Consider the following 19996-nt stretch of genomic DNA (forward strand, 5'->3'; position numbering starts at 1 on the left):
TAGAGGGCACCTGGTCACCCAGGGTATTACAGTGCTCCTGAATATTGGTTTGACTAATGATAATACACATGACACATGTGCTCCGCTGCTTTGTCATGACACCACCGACATGGTTATGGTTAGAGCATGCTTGCCAACTTTTGTTGGCCAATATCTTATAGTCTTGGTAAGCAGTGAAAATATTTTGTATGTCTCTGCCGCAGATACTTAAAGGGGTTGGCCACTTTCAGACCAATATTGACAAAAAAAAATGTACAATAAAAAGATATACAATTTTACAATACGATCGGCACCTGTGTACTCATCACATGACCATGGACCGTAAATCACATGACCATGGACTGTAAATCACATGACCATGGTCAGCATTTTATCCTTTAGAAGTAACAGAATGAATGACAGCAAGCCGAAATCTAGAAAACCGTAAGGAATTGATACAGAAAGTATATTGGAAAATTGTATATCTTTCTATTGTACATTTATTTGTCAATATTGGTCTGAAAGTGGCCAACCCCTTTAAGCCCCATCACTTGAGGTTGGTTATCCCTTTTTTCTGGACATGACAGGCCTGATTTTTCTTAAGTGATGGAAAAAAGTGCCCATGTGACATATAATATGCGAGAGCATTGTGCCAGGTCTGGGAAATGGATGCTGGGGGGGGGGTACCGTTTTTTGTGGGTTCCTCTGGGACCATTTGGGAGATTTGGTTGGTATGAATTATAGTAAAGTCCAAGTCAATTCTTCTATATGTCTACATTTTTTTTATAATAAAGAATAGGGCAAGTTTTTGTGCCAGTTTCTGTTTACTGGTCTGATAATTAGTTCCATATTGAAAAGACACAAGGAACCTCGGCTGCACTGCTGGCACAGTATCTATGTGGATGGTCTGCCTAACCATCCAACTGGATAGTTTCTCTGCAAGTCGTGTAGCCAAAGTTCCTCATTCATTTGGAATACATAACTGCATGGGATTGAATGGGCCTGTGGGACACGTGGAGGAGGCAAGAGGGTCTTTACGAACTCAACGTCAGTCTGGTTGTTATGTACTTAACGGCACACACCTCGTTCAGTAACTGTGTTATTGGAGGATTCCCAAATAGAACAAAGATCATGTTTTGATCATCTGTTTTATAGATCCATTTTACAGATGCTAAAAATGTCGGTTACAGAAAAGAGGGCCGTACTACATTTTTGTGTCCCACTATTAAAAAAAAATGGACAGATCCATTTTTATTTAACATAGACTGTTTGGAAACAAATGGCCTTCTATTTCCAATTGTTTTCTCACATTTTTTCTATATGAACAGCCTCTTATCCTGTACTATATGCGAAATTGAGTTGCCGTATGAAGCTTTCTCACACTATTGAACATAAACTGCATTGAGCGGAACTGTGGGAGAGGTGGAGAAGACTGCAATGGCGGATCTTTACTAACTCAATGCCGATCTAGTTGTTATGCACTTAGCATAACAGACTTGAGTCAACAACTGTTGTATTGGGGATTTCCGAATACAACAGGAGCCATTCAGATCATCTTTTGGTCATCAGTTTAACCCTTTCACTGCCAAGGGTCTCTGGAAATTTTGCACCTCCAGTAGCAAGAGCAATTTTCACAATTTTGAGATGGACATATCAAACCTAAATTGCAACATTAAAAAAGCATCCAACCCCCATACCTATATATTTTCTTAAAGTAAACACCTGCAGCATTGTCAGAATGCCACTTGGTACTGTATACGAACAGGCACCTTCATGCAATTTTGATTTAGAGTGAATGTTTTATGAAAAAATGCAAATAAATGTATATTAGTTTCTAAAAGCGGAAACCAAACAAAAAAATTAAATGCACCAAACCATCTAAAAATAAGAGATCAACATGTGCAGAGTTCATACTTATCACTATAGCCTGCACCCACATGCACATGTCTTCAGAAAATCACCAAAACTGGAAGGAACAAAAATCTGCTTTGAAGCTGGAAATGTTAAAAAAGTAGCATTCTATAAAATGTAGGGATTACACACCATGAAAAGTAAGTGAACCCCTAAACCCTATATATTTTTTGAAAGTAGACAACCTGAAGGTTACATATGTCTTAATGGGTCATCAATAGCCTTAATGCAACTTTGTGACAAACACAAATATTTTTTTGAAAACATGCGCTAAAGCACATATTTGCACCTAAAACTCATGTTCAATCTCAGATTCATATACAAATTACATTTAAAATAATAGCTTATGGTGTATACAATGTGTATATATACTATATGTACCACAAACATCAACTACAACAAGAGCTCAGACTCCCAAAAACCCTAATACAGAAGACAAGCAGGATTTTGCTGTCATTCACTAATATGTTAAAAATCTATACTGCACTTAGCAAACTGTGACTGTGACACCAAAATCTAACCATTTTCAGATAACACAGCATACTGTATATAAAAACACAATTTAATAATTCATATATACAACCACCTTCATGCAACATTGCGGCAAACAGAGATTGCAAGCAAAACTTGCACAAAAATTCTAATTTGCCACAAAAGTGCGGCTCAAGCAATCCCTTTCTGCAAACAAAATGTACTGTCCAAAAAACTGCAAGATGTGAGGAGTTCATACATACCACACATGTATATATTTAAAGGAGAGGGTGTTAAAGAATCACCAAAATCGCAGAAATGCGCCATCCCATTTTGTGCATGCAAATTAAATAGGACTTTACTTTTCCATCCCCCTGTAAAAATTTTAGCAATCTATATGTTCATCTCTAGTGATAATCGTTATTACTATTATTTTAGCGTGTAACGGACATCACTAGAGACGTATATTACTGTAGAAAGCTCAGGTATAGACAGGACAGGGATTGGGTGAAATGTAAACTTTATTCATGACTTTGTGTATATGTTGTGTAAGTGTTTGGTGTGACTTTTTTTTGGCGCTGTGACCTGGACAATGGTAAATGTCTGGGTCACAGCGCCAATAAACTTCCTGGTTATATTTAGAGGGTATTACATAAGAATACTCCACTAATAAAGCTCAGGGGGGAATTATATTATACCTGTATGTGACAATCAGAAAGCATAGTATAGAAAGTATAGTATGCTCTCTGATTGGCAGGAGAAGGTTTAATAGGGACAGTCCCTGCGACCCCCCTCCTGGTGTCACATACAAGTTATGCACTGGGTCAGATTCTTTCTCTGTCTCTATGCATGCTGCTGGGCTGCTCCTGCCCCCCCCCCTTTCCTGTTACAGTTCGCAAATTGCTTGCTTAGACAGGAGGGGGGGCACTTTAGAGCCCTATATCTTTGGACTGCAACATATCTTGATGCTTTAAAATGCATTTTAAAGAGGAGAATCTCATCTTTAAAATGTTACCAAGAACTTGATGATACAACTTATAGTTTTGGAGCAATTCACTGTTGAAACGCTGTCAGCAATTGAGATCTGCAGTTGGATCTCAATGCCAAATTGCGTTTTCAACAGTGAATCACTCCAAAACTGTAAGTTGTATCATCAAGTTCTTGGTATCATTTTATAGGTTGATACAGTCCAGAGATATGGGCATTAGTAGGGAGGACGTAGTAGCTACGTCCTCTGCTACTGATGTGCCACCTTGGGAGGACGTAGAGCTACGTGTTTGGCAGTGAAAGGGTTAATGGATCTGTTTTACATGGTCAGTGTTAAAAATAATAATATAAAAATAACTGATCCGATCCAGTAAAGAGGGATGATATGGGATTCCCCCATACATTTATCTAGCCTAATGAGCACTCTTTGCCTGTCATTGTAACTGTGGCTGATTCCTGTCAATACATACACAGCATTGATCTTTCTGTATTTCGCAGATCGTACTCAGAATGTCGCCTTTATTTACTATCTGATATTTTATTTCATAGTAACATGGACTGTAACATAGTGGTTTCCCATCACTTAATGATATGCGCATATATAAATTATACGCCTTCTGTTAGGAGTGGCTTTTGTTACTTCTGGTGACAGGATTAGGTCAACGCTGGAAGATCAATTTCCTGATCAAAACTGCTTTAAATAATTTTGAATGAGAATTTGGTAAGAGGAATGAACAATATATTAAAAAAAAAAAAAAACTAAGGATTTATCCATTTGATGTTTTATTCTGTTGTAGGAGCTGAGAGAGCTAAAGAAAATCTGTTAAAATGAAAGAAAACGTGAACTACTATAATGTGTGGACTGATACCGAGACAGTGGGGAGATTCATTAACAATCCGAGCCACTATTGTGACAAAAAAACTTGCGAATTTGCAGTTCAATGTCTTGCATCTAAAATTGCAGTGGTTTTATTGATGGCCTCACCACTTTTTAAAAACAGGGGCATGGGCACAACCAATGGCTATGCCAAATTCTCTAACATTTACACTTCTCTTTTGTGGCGTGAATGTCGACAGAAATCTATGTGGCTATCAGCTAGATAGCCGGCTATCAGCTAGCATAGACTTTTGTCTATTTTCTTTCTTTCCCTTTTCCTGTCTGTACATAAGAGTAGAAGACAGAAAGAAGGAACAAATGACTGGAAGACTGTGTTTGCTTGTAGTCTGTAACCATGGAGGTACATAGGTCTGCATAGATGCTGTTTACACAAACTAGTAGAATTTTAGAACAAGAATAGTTCAAAATGACTTAATTCTATATATCTCTATATTATAAAAATGAGTTTCTGTCTGTCTGTTCTTTATGCGCGACCAAACGACTTTACTAATCTTCACCAAAATTGGCACACAGATACTTCAGGTGTCTGGGAAGGTTTAAGATGAGATCTTAATTCTTTTGGACATACCATTCTGAAGATACAGTATTCCCAAATCCCCCATTAGCCAATACAAACCTGTAAGTCTTTCACTCATATTCCAACTGCAATACTCACGGTCACTCCACATGCACAATCCAATACTAATATCCAAACTGAGATACACGCATCAGAGGACTAGATATATGCCTCTGCACACAGTACCCCTCGCCGGAGGATTTAATACACATGTCTGCACACAGTACCACACGCCAGAGGATTAGATATGCGTCTGTGCACACAGTACCACACGCCGGTGGATTAGATATGCGCCTGTGCACACAGTACCGCACGCCGGAGGATTAGATACACATCACAGCACACAGTACTTCTTGCTGAAGGATTAGATATGTGCCTCAGCACACAGTACCACATGCTGGAGGATTAGATATGTGCCTCACCACACAGTACTACACATCAGAGCTTTACTCCAGGTTTCCCTAGCAACCCAACCATTTTTCTTCACTGCTGTATGTCAGCTTTAAAGGGGTAGGGAGCTGTGGATGACAATGTTACACAAGATCACATTCACAAAGCTTTACTCCAGGTCTGCATAACAAGTTTTTTCACTGATATCCAAACTGAGATACACATGATCACATGACGTTTATGGACACACACACACAAATGACATACAAAATACACCAGTGCAAAACTGGGCAATTCTTATGGGGCCACTACACAAACAAAAAATTTAATATACCCGTGCAAGGCCGGGTCCTCCTGCCAGTTTTGAATAAAAATAAAATTGGTGCAAAAGTATACATAGGCTAACCAAATTATGTGAAGAAATGGCTGGACTGAAAGTATGCATCGTAATATGCAGAACAGTATTTACTAAAGCCCTGCAAATGAAGATGAGATGTCAAGAATAGAGGATGATAGGCTGACAGAGGAACATAGGCCAAGAGATATAATTTATGCTAAAAAAAAGATGCAGGGGAAACTAAAGCTATGGAGAATTTCACCTATGAACAATAAGAAACCTAGTCAGCAGAATTCATAAATGAAAGCAAAAAGCCATGCTAATGTCAGTCTGGTGGAAGTTGCAGCAAACATCATAACAAAATGCAAAACCATAGCAGAATTACAGAGGAAAAGCAGAAAGACGCTGACCCAGCTTCTATGTCACATGCAATGACATTTCAGGACATCATTTGCTTTTAAAATGTAACAATATGCAAAACTGGAACTCTTCTCTACCAAAGTGCTCTAAATTTTTGACATTATTAAAGACTATTTTCTGGGGACAAGAAAGGAATCTAAGAGCTTAATCACGTTTTTTTTTTTTATAGACAAGACACAGATCCTACGGGGAAGATATATAAAGACTGGTGTTACTAACGCCAGTCTTCATAGCTCCAGAGCCAGCGCACGCTTCCGCATACATTAGGCGCATCCTCCGCCGTTTGTGCACCTGGAAAGGAAATCAAGTCCCCCATTATTTAAGCCAGATTTTTGGTGTGAATTTTGGGAAATCTGCATGCCTTCCGACACTCCCTTTTTGGGAACGTAGTGAAGATGGGGCATATTTTAAAAAGTTGCATTTTTTTGCAACTTTTTATGCCTTTTACACTAGAAAACTGGCGTACCAGGGATAGTAAATCTGGGGCATTGATTTCTACAGGTAAAAATAAAATTGCAAAATATTATTTTTGACCATTTCTAGATCAACACTCCTATGCAAGTAAAAAAAAAAGTCAGCTATGCCATCCATGTGCTGTACTTTTTTCACAACGGGAATTTGACAATTTCCATTCAATCCTCCATTTTTTATAAAAGATACAAATAATGGATGCAACAAAAATAAAAAAGAACTAAAAAAGGTAACTATTCTCACACCAGCATCAACAACTCTCTACCAACATCACCCCTGCAACCCAACCAATGTGACCCATTGACAGAAAATAACCTCACCATCAGTATTTAACCCCTTGGTCTCCGCCCTCTATTTTCCCGTTCTTACTCACCCAGACTTTAACTCCTTCAGTCCCTGATCCTCCTCCTGTGGGCCCCATTCCCCATGTGGGCCCCATTCCCTTATAGTCTGAGGTCCGTTCTTTTCTGGAGTGCAACAATATTACAGGTTAGAGTTACTAGACTTCTGGAAAAAAAAATTCCCCCTAAGATAGGAAATATTGGCCTGAACCTCATGGGGTTTTTGCCATCCCTAAGAGCAACTGTGCGGGACAAAATACTGAAGCAGATAAATGTGTCCAGACAAACTGTGTGATACTTCTCATTGGGACTAAAGTTGGTTATGTTAGTAAAGGGTTAACATGTATTTAAAATTGGGGCTACACATAGCTGCATACCTTTTGACAGATGTGGCGGCATTTTCTGAGAATTTGGTGTCTGTGATGGTCATACGCATATGATAAGCAGCAGATACAACTAAAATAAGCTGGATCTTCCAATGATCTGTAGATAAATATCTCATGTGTATGGCCAAGTTTAGGTACCTGAGTTCTCCTCCAATTTTACTCTACTATCTATAATAAAGTGACATTTTTGGGTTTTCCAATATTAATTTGACTACTCGGAGGTTAACATTTTCCTAGATCCCCTCCTAATTTTTTTCCCGAATGTTCTGATCTCATTTTAGAATAATTTACAGTAGATCTTCACACTCCCTAAAATTGTAGAAACATCACGGCACCTGCATTATTATATTTGACTTAACCACATGTTCTCTCAAAGGGCTCTAAGAAAATGTTGTCTAATATTTTGTTGATTATTAAAATATTTTTGGAGACATTTTGTTCTCTTTAATTTCCCCTAGCTTATTCTTTCTACTTCTCTTCCTTTCTTCTTGGCACCTATTAATATAACCGTTTTCATTCCTCCAGAAACCTAATACTAAATATTGCTAAATATTGTACAGTATTATATTTGGAAGCATTAAAATTAATCAGTGAATCTTTGGTTAGTGCAGATCTGGGACTGATGTTTGTGTACATTGTGTATCTGTAACATCTTTGCCCATCGGGCGTTGGCGTCATCATCCGGCCGCACGCTGCGGCGCAGGAGATGTGTTCAGTTATAATTTATTCTGTTGGTTTCTCTTTGCACTGTCTGAACACTGCCCTATGCCTTTTCTTTGGTAATTGATTTCCCACCACACCCATCTCCTTCACCTTCAGTTGGTTCTGATCCTCTAATGGTTAATCTGACCTTGCCCTGTGATTGACGGCCTGCCGTCCTGTCAACTCCATGGGCGGGTTCTTCCTCCCTATATAGCCTTGGCTCCCAGTCACACCAGTGCTTGTTATTGCCGTGCATATACTTGCTCTTTACTGTCTCTGTTCTGATTACTCTATTATACTTGACCTTTGGCTTTTCCTCACTGACTTCTCTTTTAGGACTCCGATTTGGTACTGTATTGCCCGACTGTTACTGACCCTTGGCTAAGTTTACTTCCCATTGTTGTTGTTCGTCTTGTCTACGTTTTGTGTGTCACATACTAAGGTAGGGAACGTCCTCGTGGTTGCCGCCTATTACGTAGGATAGGGCCTGGCAATAGGAAGGGAGAGCGGGGGGCATAAGCTTAGGGCTCACTGTCTCTTGTGTTCCTGTTCCAGGGTTCCCTAACAGTATCTCTTTTGTGCTGAAGCGGATGTGTACACACTCATTGACCAAAAATAATAATGCACCCTATAGAAAACTCAGATTGCTGCAAACCTCTTCTTGTAGGTATGTCTGAGATAGATACGTAAAGATTACAGTTGTGGTCTGATTAGATACTGGGTGTAAAAGTGTTTCCCCAATTCTACTACAACCAAAGACTATGAGGCTACTTCTGGGTAGCGTATCTCTTTGTTACAGATTATTGATTGCTAGACCTATCTCTGACGCACTTGAAGACATTTTGCCCAGTTGAAAGACTTGAAGGGGGTGGCATAATTGGACAGAGAGATAGATGCAGGTGGATGTTTTGGTAAATTGTTCACTGTCTGAGTGTTAGAAAGTGTTGGGATCAGTGGTTACGTGAGGGCACGCACACGTGGTGAACAAGTACCAGAAGGCCCAGAGATACCACCAGTAGAGAGAAACATTTTATCCACTGAAAATAATGAGCAGCTCCCACAGTTTCCTTGTCCACGCTCCAGATACTGGTGACACCATTATACAATAATTTCTCCGCCTATTTCTAGGTTGCTTGTCGCAAGGAATGTTGCGTCTGTTTTATGTCTGCTAATCTGCCATTAATGGCCAACCACAGCCACCTTTAAATGCAGTGGTGCCGTGAAACCTGGATCACTACAGAATGGCACTATATTGTCTTTAGTGAAAAATACAGCTCTGTTTAGGATCCGACAATAGTCAGATTTGAGTATGGAGGCCTCAAAGTGAGAACTTCAATCCTTCCATTGCTGTGGAGTGATACACTGCTACAACTTCTGGTGTAATGGTCTGGGGAGCCATCATGTACAACAGTCAGTCATCCCCAGTAGTGATGTGAGGGATGATAACAGCTCATTGATATGTGAAGGATCCTGCAGCCACATGTGTCACATCTCATGGCAGGGCTTCCAATTTGCATTTTTCAGCAGAATAATACTCACCCACACCAGCAGGAATGTCGCTTCCACACTGTAATACTTCCTTGGCCTGCCCAGTCGCCATATTTATGGGACCAGCTGGGGAACCAGCCTCAGCAACCTATGAATCTGCAGGATCTAGAGGCCCAGCGGCAACATCTGTGAGCAAACGTGCTGCAGTATGCCATATAGAACTGTGCCAATCCGAATCTCACCTTGTATCCAGGCTAGAGGTGACCCAACAGAGTATTAGAGCCTTCATACAGTCGCACAGTTATCCCCAATTAGCTTATCCTGTGGCTTTAATATTACATTCGCACATATAAAGTTTAATTCAATTCCAGCAACTCCATCTTGGCGCGTTATTTATTTTTAGTCAACCACACCGACTTGGGGCTTTAGTTAGTAGTAACAGCAGGCATTAGGCGATCAGTCAATTGCATGATCAGCATTCATTTCTGCTGGTTAAGGCTTGGTTCACACCTGTGCCTGTATTCATTATGGGGTTTCCATCCTTGAACCCGCTTAAAAAATGTGGACAAGCAGAACTTCTCTCTCCGCATCTTTCCAGGCAGAAACATGGCAGACGCCATTATAGTCTATGGGCTCCGCGGACCCGAAGAATGGAAAGCCGAATGCTATTGTGAACTTAGCATAAGTTTTATATGAGAACAGAGAAGACGGAACAAGTAAAAACCGCTTTTGTCCTCTATGTAAAAATTAAGCATTTCTTTTTCAAGACAACAATCTACGTGCCTGTAGCAGCCAGCGCTTTCCAAGCTGCACCATGAAAATTAAATATTTTGCTTTTTTGAATCTAAAGCTTTATTGAGATAACATTTAACAGATATTTCCTCCTGCGTTTTCATGTAGCCGTGTCTATACTTTTAGTTGTTCTCCACGTAAGCCATGGGACGCTTCATTTTGTGCATGATTAGATATTTCTCACAGACGCTGCCAAGGTTGTCCTCACATTTAAATTTTGCTGAAGGACAAAACGGCGGTCTAGATATTGTGGTGTGATTTGTAACGTCCCGGTATTGTTCCCGGTAATCTCTTGTTCTCTGTTGTGCTCGCTCATTACAGATTTGGATGCTGCTTCTATTTGAGTCTAATTTGACAATAGTCCTTTTACATTCTAACTGGTGAGCTCATTATTGACATAATCAGTCCGCGGCGAGAGAGGGAACTTATTATTACAGCCCAGCTAGACATGGGAAGCGGGAAGAGGTTCTTAAAGAGACATTGTTTGATTTTCTTCATTCTATCACAGTGGAGTCCTCTAAAAGATCTTTTCTATATACTTTAATATATTCAAGTTCTCTCCTTTAAAGGTCATGACTTTATGCAGATTGTTATTTTCTACTTCCTCTGAATCTTTACATCCGAAACACATAATAATATGTCACTGGCTGGTGATAATAATAAATAATTAGTAATAATAATACATTACTACATAAATTCATAAATCGGTATTTGAATACTTCTTTTTATACATCAAAAAAGTTTTATTTGATTTTACAACAAATAGGAAAACAATGCAACACATTATATCAATGGAAGACAGAAAATTAATTTACGGTGCAACCAGCCTGGCGGGGGGAGGGGGGTAAACGAGTTAAAGTGAAAAAGGGGAGGGGGAGAAAAAACAGTTACGAGGGTTGAATAAGGGGGGGGGGGGTTGCTCCTGATGCAGCAGGGCTGTACATGGTGTGTAAGAATCATTCACAATAAAACAGTAGAACTGTAGTATTGAGCATAAAAGGAAAAGGAGGCCAGGGTCATGGAGGCAGAGCAGAGACTCCAGGGGGAGAGGGTATAAAATGATTTTCGGAAAGCAGATGAATAGTAAAAGACATTCCACAACTGCCTTACTTTCTGGTGGGTGCTGTCATCTTGCCGGCATTAAATACATCTTTTAATAAGTCCATAATTCAGTGCTGATTAATGTCTTAATATATGTTAAATGAAGTTGGAGAAGTTCCTTGACAAGCCACTTCGGTAAATGATAATATTTAGCCACCACTAGGGGGAGCTAACTGCATAGGATTTATACAAGTAACCATTTTATTCTCTGATAAGTCTTGGTTTACGTATACAGTGGATTTATATTAGTAGCATATTCTCTTCACATGTTGGTTTTAATGTCAGTGTTCGGTGATGGTGCCTGTCAGATGATGTACTGTATGCCAGTGAGCTTTCCAGATCTGGTGACCGGATCTCTTTAAAGTGTCTGTCTGAAAGTTTTTCAAGAATCTTCCAGGGATAGGAAACCATGTAAAATAAGCAAATGGCATATACCCTTCTTTTAAATGTGCTACCCCTCCAGTGCCAGGATGGCGTTGGTGGAGGGGAGGGACATTTGGTAGGCGAGTATAGGCAATTTCTTTCCAAGGTTCTGCTCTGGACTATAGGAACCCCAGTCCTTTTTCCAGCCCAATAATGAGCCTCAGGACCCCCACCCTGGGCTGCAGCCTATTCAAGATCCACCCTGGACCACATATGTTAGGAATCTGTGGGAGATATAATGTAAATTCTGTAAGACACTGATGGGCCACTTTATTAGAGATAATAATAGCTGTGTGTTGGGCATTCATCTGTGCCTTTGTCTAGCAGAAGGATAGACTGGTTTTAACACAGCAAATGTTAAAATCAGTAGGTTAAGTCCTGTAGCAGAAATGTGTAGCTGCTGCAGGACTTAACCTACTGGTTTTAACATTTGCTATGTAATCTCTTCCCTTTTTTAAATGGATTACGAATAAAAGTTTAGTTTTTATCTATCTTCGGACTTCGGATTCAACTTCCTTCTCTGGTCAGAGCTGACTTTTATGTTTTACATCGATCTACTTACTGGTGCAAGTCTATCCAGCGTCTTTGTCTCCCAGGAAGGACTATTGAAATGGTGAGTGGAAATAAATAGCTCTCTCTCTTTTTTTTGTTCATTGATCATTCTTGATATACTCTCAACAATCTCTTTGCACAAAAAAAATTTGACAATGGCGTTCCTTGTAGTCCAATAACCTTCACCATCTACTACAGTACTATCTATGCTACATTATGGCCTGTCGGAGGTTTGGTAGGAAAAACATAGCCATTGTGGCCAGCGAGAGGAAGGGTCCAACCACATCTTAGACCTCTCCTACACCACTCCAAACCACAATTTCCCCAGAGAAGCCTCACTTGCAATTAATAGATTTACAACAAAGTACAAAGAAACTGTACAAGTCCCAGATTATACAGGCTGCACATAACATTTATATCTGCACCACATCTAATATACAGTACTGGGCAAAAGTGTTAGGCAGATATGGAAAAATGCTGCAAAGTAAGAATTTTAAAATTCAAAGTGTTTGTTTTTGTCCATGAACAAAATGAAGTGAATGAACAAAAGAGAAATCTAAATCCCGTCAATATTTGGTGTGAGCGCCCTTTGCCTTCCATCAGTTCTTCCAGGTATAGTTGTAGACCAGGGGTAGGGAACGTACGGCTCTCCAGCTGTTGCAAAACTACAACTCCCAGCATGCAAACTGGCTCTGCTGTTCTGGGAACTACCATGGAAGTGAATGGAGCATGCTGGGAGTTGTAGTTTCACAGCAGCTGGAGAGCCAAAGGTTCCCTACCCCTGTTGTAGACAGTTGAAGAATCTTGGCAGGGAGGTTGTTCCAAAAATCTTGGAGAACTAAAGCTTGCTCCAAACCTTCTGTCTCTTCTTGTAACCTCAGACAGCCTGGAGTTTGGGGGCCATATCATCAGTCCTCCAGGGGGTGTCTCTCTTGTTCATTCATTTATATTTGTTAGTTGACAATAATAAACTCTTAACACTTACATTTTTGAGAGCGTTCTTACTTTGCGGCATTTGTTTTCCACACTGGCCTAAAACATTTGCACAGTACGGTGTACCATATAATTTATTAGGGATCCTCCTGAGGATTTCCAATGCACCTTCTCATCTTGACTTGTACAATTGTTCATGTCTTAGCAGCACTAATTCTACTGTGCATAGCTTGCTGATAGAAACAAGACATTTGTATTCACCACAGGAGATGTTCCTTGAAGTGATAGGCGAGCAGTACATAGATTAAACTCATTCAGGTACTGGCGGAGTCGTTGGCATTCTCTACGTCTCTCCCATGGCAGCCAAGCATAATGTTATTGTTTTTACAATCTTTGCTGAATGAGTTTTAGCAGACGGACAAAAGAGGGAACATATGAGATTTCCGTTTCATTTATGAGTTTTATGCTAAAAGCGGTATGTAAGTAGCTAGCTATAACTGGTGGAAAACACACCTATGTGATGGACTCTGAAGCAAAACATACTGATGGTTTCTACAGGTTTTTACACTCTCAGCCCCTTAGTTATGCGATAACGTAGTAGTATAAAGATGTTGTATTATAAAGATGCAATAATGTCTGTGTCCACCTTTCAATACCAGATTATTCTACATATAATAAACAATATAACTAGGACTTATTTTGAGATACTTTATTCTAGTCCAGAGCTGCTTTCTTGGTTGAACTGACTTTAGAGTTAAAATTTCTCAATAACAGTAAGTTCACACAGGGTTTTTTGGTCTGGAACCTGAGATGGAGGCCTCAGGTTCCAGACCAAAAAACAAGTAGCCGCGTCTGAATGCCGGTGCACTGCACCAGCATCCAGTCACGCACTCCACTCCAGATTAGGCCCAATGAATGGGTCTAGTTGGGAAGACGGAGTGTCTTCAGGTCAAATTGTGAGGCGAATCGGCCTGAAGAATGAGCATGTCACTTCTTGCCCCTGTAACTATCTTAATGCCATATTCTACCTCAGCTTAGGCTATGTCACTATGTTTGCCTAAAATCAGAAAAATCCAATACTTATGGTTTCCCCCCCACACCATTTTCAGTCTTAAAACGTCATTATAGTCAATGGTGTCCACCAGAAGCTATTTTAGCCCATTATTCTTGTACTCCAATGGACCAGAACAATGGACAGCGATGCCAGTGTGAACCTAGCATAAATCGTTGAAGTGGTTGCCCAACACAACATAAAGTTCAGTTTTACCACTTGGCTTCTGTATAGTTTATCTTCATAGGAATCCATAGCCAGGCTTGTAAGTTGAATGACTGTTCCAGCAAGAGCTGTATGATGGGCGGACGTGACAGAAGACCATGGAATAGTTCCTTGTCTTTTGGATCCTGTTCCTTCAACATCTGTTTACTCCTACGCAACTTGTGAGCCTAGACTAGCGGATCTATATTTCTCACAGCTTTTTATGGCAGGGCCTGTGATTTCATTTTCCTCTGCCTGATACGGATCACTGGCCAGCTAAGGGCGTGTTACTTGGTTTATAGACTTATGTTCTACATTATATGTAAGGAAGAAAACCTCTCTTCAAAGATTCTTTTGCTTCAAGCCTGTGTATTACGATCCCTGACTTTCTCCAGTCTATAATTTGAAGATATTTTTTTTATCCTCCCCCATTCAGATATTTGTCTAATTTATTTTTATAGCCTCACATTGTCTTACATAAATGAATAACTCTCATTTACAAATTTCATTAATGGTGGGTTTAGTGCCTATCTACATATCCGTGATAGATAGGATCATCTGTGTGAGAGGGCTGCTGCAGAGAAATATCCAAGAGAAAGCTGGAAGTCTTAGCGTATTATACGGCCTAGTGGACAGTGTCAGAACTGCAAGATTTTTAGGAATTTTTTTAAATTTTTAATAGATAATCTGGAAACATTTTTTAAAACCCCATGATAAATTCATTGTCAGTAATGTAAAACTTAATTTAAAAAAAAAAGTCATTTTCTGGCAATTTCTTGTGTTTACGTCGTATCTCAGTGATCTTAGTTTATCTGTTCACAACATTTACAATGCACTGTATGGAGAGGGGATTGGGAGGGCAAGGACAGAGGCTGATATGAGGCTGTGTACAAGTTTTTCGGGCCTTATTAGTTAATGGCATAGTCTTAGAATAGGTTAACAATGATGTATTGGCAGGGTTCCAACACCCAGTTCCCTGCTTAAAGAAACTGCAGTGTCTGCATAAGTTTTGGGGCTTCCTTTGAATAGGATTAATCTGAGAACAGACGTGACTGGTGATATATGATGACATCACATGACCTGAAGAGGAGTCAACTGATCATAAGGGGTATCTGGATCTTCCTAATCATGGGCTGTCAATTTAAAAGTCCTAAAAAAACAACAACTTTAAATGAGTCATTTGTGTTAGGAGAAGGCTGAATAGTAACTCCTGACAACCTAACGGTGTTTTGACACTCCATGGAACAGCTGTCACTACTGTGCAGAGCTCGCCACTTCCTCCCCTCTCCGTAGATGATTAGTGCACAGATTTGATCAGTAACAAAGGGAAGCAAATAAGTGTAAAACAAGTACTTTTCTTTAATAAACTATAATATAAAGTTTGATGTCGGCCTGCATTATGGATTTATGCAAAATTAAAGATTTAGTTTAGACACCTCTTCTGGCTAGTCTGTTTAGTTGCATTCTCCAGAACGTCCGTTATCAATGTATATATAGATTTCTAGGAGAAAGACCAAAGAAATAGCGCAGAGTTCTAAGAAAACATATTTCATATTTATGCTATGTTATGGGACATACAGATATTTTCTAAAATAGAAATGTTGGGATGTGACATGTTCGTGGTATCTTACATGTGACTAATGCCAATGCTGTTTCCTATTTAACGGCGGAAGGCGTGACGTACATGACTGCAGATATCTTCATTTACATGGGTGTCCAAATACTTATTGGTGGACAGTGTATGTATGTATGCATATATATATATATATATATATATATATATATATATATATATATATATATATGTACAAATAGTTTTTCAGTGAATTGTATGTAAACATCACTTATTTGATCTTCTGACTTTGTTTAGTGCCCCTTTAAGACTCACCTGACACTAGTGCTTGCGTACGGTATATTTAATAATATTAGGCATGATTTTATTCTAGGGATTGATATGATGATCTGTATTATACATCACTGAACCCAGTTTATCATTGGGAATTCTACTTCTGCACTTCTCCCTTGGCTTTGAGATTATTTTAATTTATTATTTTACTTGTAGTATGGTGGAAGATTTTTAGCATTATTGCATTTTATATTCATAAAGTAGAAGGAATAGAAGAAATAAAATCCTATAAAATATTGGTGCTATATAAAGTACAATGGGTGAACTAGGAAGAATGTTAAAATGATGTTTCTTTTTTTTAAGTTAGCGGGAGCATATAGTATTAGTTACGGTGTATATGTAAGGTCAGTATTTCCATTTCACAGTAGCTTTAAAGTGAATCTGTCGGGAGGTTCATGCTGCCCAAACCATAGGCAGCGTAAAATTCCTACATGCTCTTTCATTACAGACAACTATGTTTTACACTAAAGTGCTGCAGGGTTTCAGAGAAAATATCATTTAAAAATGAGCCAGAAACGGAGAAAGTTATCCACTGGTGACTACCCACCGGCTTCTCCCTCGGCCCACATCGAAGGAGATCCATCAATCAAGTGGAATGAAGCTGAGAGATGCCACCTAGTGGACACTTCTTACCATGACTGGCTTGTTCTGAAGAAATGTTTTCACTGAAAGGCTGCAGCACCTCATAGTAAAACATTGGAAGGAAAGAGAATATCAGGATTTCATGGTGCCTGTACTTAGCAGCATATTGCCAATATATTAACTTGACCTGTTTTATTGGCTTTTTTATGCAGATTAAATATTTCTCCGACATACAGGACATACTTTGTCTACTCAGACAACCGTATTTTGCCATGTAAACTAGTAATTTTTAGTATATATGTACATTTACATTTTTTTCATATAGCTGTAAATGAAAGCTTTTGTTGTATGGGTAATAAAACACATGGCAGCTGTTCTCTGGAGATTTAGATAATTATGGTTCCAACATATCTCATTTTAGTTAATGGTAGACATGGTGAGCGGCCATGTTTGGTACTAGCAGTTCTCTTTCTTCTTCTGATCTGGCAAAGTTAGAGGACTAGACTTCACAAGTTCATAGGTCATTTACTGCTATTATAAGCATATGGCTACTGCTATTCCGTTACTTTTATGTCTAGTCGTAATTTTTTTTTCTCCATTGTTAATTAAAACTAATGTAGATTTGTCATCTCTTATATGTGTGTGTGTGTGTATATATATATATATATATATATATATATATATATACATATATACATCTTTATGTTATACCAGGGGCGTACCTATAGGGGGTGCAGATGTAGCAATTGCTACCAGGCCCTGAAGCCGTACGGGGTTCAAAGGCCTCGCTACAATATAAGAAGACACCAGTATTATAGGTAGCACTTCTTTTACATAGAGGCCCAGGAACTTCGTGTTACACTTCTTGGTTAAACAAATGGGGTGTTGTACATGTCTAGTGATTTCATTTGCCTTAATTGTGTCAATAAACCTGATTGCGTTGTTATTCTTTTTATTTAATTATCTGTGCCGTTATGGTAGCGCCACCAATAAATCCAAGTTCCCTTACCATGTATCAGATTATTAAATATATTAAATTGGTTGAGTAAATGTTATGATCTCGGGATCCCTGACCACGGACTGGCCCCGGACTGATAACTTCTCAGTACGGTACAGGAAAAACATATATAAAAACAAACAATAATAAGTATGAGCAGTTTGGACTTCTAGTGTGGATCCTCCTACACCCTGCCTCGCACAACTAGAAGTAGCCGTGGGCCCGACTAACTTGCCTGAAGGGGCACGAGCACAGCCGGAGAAGTAGCTAACCTGCAAAGGGAAATAGAGCCCCTGTCTAGCTTCACGTTTACGAAGGAGAGGCAGATACAGAACAAGCCCCCCACAGGTGTCCAGACTTGGACTAACGGTGAACGTGAGTACACAAAAGCATAGGAAGAGAATAAACGTGAAACACAGAATAACTGAACTAAGCAAGGGATAGAGAAAAACAGAACTTAGGATCACACACAAAAAACCCCTACCAAAATTCCAAACTTCCAAACAGAAAAATACCTAGGGCTCGCTGCGCCCGGAACACTATGTCTGGATACAAGCTCAATACTTAGCGAACCAGTCCTGTGTGAACAGGAGCAAGAAACTGGATGGGCCAGGATGCAGATGGAAGCAGCTTTCAGACAACAGACATTCACTAGGAACAGACGTTTAAGACCGGCATCAGATAGCATGTGCAACAACCTTATATAGTAAGGAGAAGGCCTCGCCCATGGCCTGTAAAGTATTCAGCACTGCAGAGAACTTAACCCCTTCAGAGGCCAAGACACACCAGGCACTGATCCACCAGGCCACTCACCACGTGATCCACGCCCAAGTGCCAGAGCAGAAACTGCATGTCTGGTGTGAACACTCCCCTGCCGTGCATCAGGTGGTTCACGCGCTGAATGCCGTCCGGACACTCTGCGCCTGAACCTAACAGGCCGAGACTGCTGAGACCGGGTCATAACAGTAAATTCCTATTAATAGATGTCCAGGTTATGCTGCTCTTAAACACTTCATACATGTATATTGTTCATTCTGTTGGGGCGTTCACACCAGTGTCTGTTGTCCGCCCAAGGGTTTCCGTTGTACACCCTAGGGAAACTGGACAGGGGACAAGTTGCCAGCAGTCAACTTTAATACCTATTCATTTGAATGGGTTTTTAAAGCAAACTGCCAGTGTCCATATGCAGCCTCTCGGACATGCAGGACTTTGGGTCCATCCAAAAAAACTGGTTTCACTGCAGAGAGGCTGCATACAGACACCATTCAAATGAATGGGTGTTAAAACTGACTGCCGGCAAGCCATCCCCTATCCAGTTTCTCCAGGGATTAGGACAAAAACACCAAATGGACAAGGGCACAAGTGTGAACGCCCCCTTATAGGATGAGAGGCAACTTGTGGCTGCAAATGATTGCTTCTCACCTTAGAACCATGATTTCTTTCTACATCCGTCGACTGATGAAGGTCAGAGTGTACTGACCGAAACGTTTCATCTTTAACAATACAGATGTAATAAAACTGAAGCATTTGAGCAACCAATTGAGTGCCCGGCCACTTGCTTTATTTAATGTATGGATGAATAATTCTCTCTGACCACCACTTGTGACCTCCGAGTGACGTATCATTATTACTAAAACGTAAGATGTCTGGTAAGGAAACTAGAGCTCTTGGTAGTTGAAGACTATGACACAGGCCTGGGCAGTTAAAACTCAGGGTTGTAATCTATTTAGGAGAGGGGGTGAATAAAAGTTGGGTTGAATATTTTGTACTAAATGATATTAAAGTTAATATGAAAGCCGATATGATAGATGAAGTGAGTAATGCAGTGGAGTCAGCATGGGTGTTGCATCTGATGGGTGTAGAAAATGGAACAGGCTGCGCAAAAGGGAAAGGTAATAATAATTTTAGGAAATTTGAAATATCCCAATATTGAATGAATAAATAATTTACTAGTATGACCAAGGGAAGAAATCTCAGTCTACCATAGAATAATTACCTGGACTTCAGAATCCAACTAGAATTGGGACTGCGCGAGATCAAACATTTAACATTAACCTTGCAGATTTTATTTCTAATGTAGTAATAAAGGAAAGCTGTGCAATTATTCATCATTATGTC

At 39.7% G+C, this 19996-nt stretch overlaps 1 protein-coding gene across 5 annotated transcripts in view; it reads left to right on the top strand.

Annotated features, from left to right (window-relative positions):
* The window catches only part of CNKSR2 (connector enhancer of kinase suppressor of Ras 2), a 269014-nt gene that overhangs the window by 100612 nt on the left and 148406 nt on the right, over positions 1 to 19996 (top strand). The gene's annotated exons all lie outside the window — the stretch shown is intronic.

This window comes from Leptodactylus fuscus, chromosome 2, assembly GCF_031893055.1.
Source record: "Leptodactylus fuscus isolate aLepFus1 chromosome 2, aLepFus1.hap2, whole genome shotgun sequence".
Lineage (NCBI taxonomy): Eukaryota > Metazoa > Chordata > Amphibia > Anura > Leptodactylidae > Leptodactylus > Leptodactylus fuscus.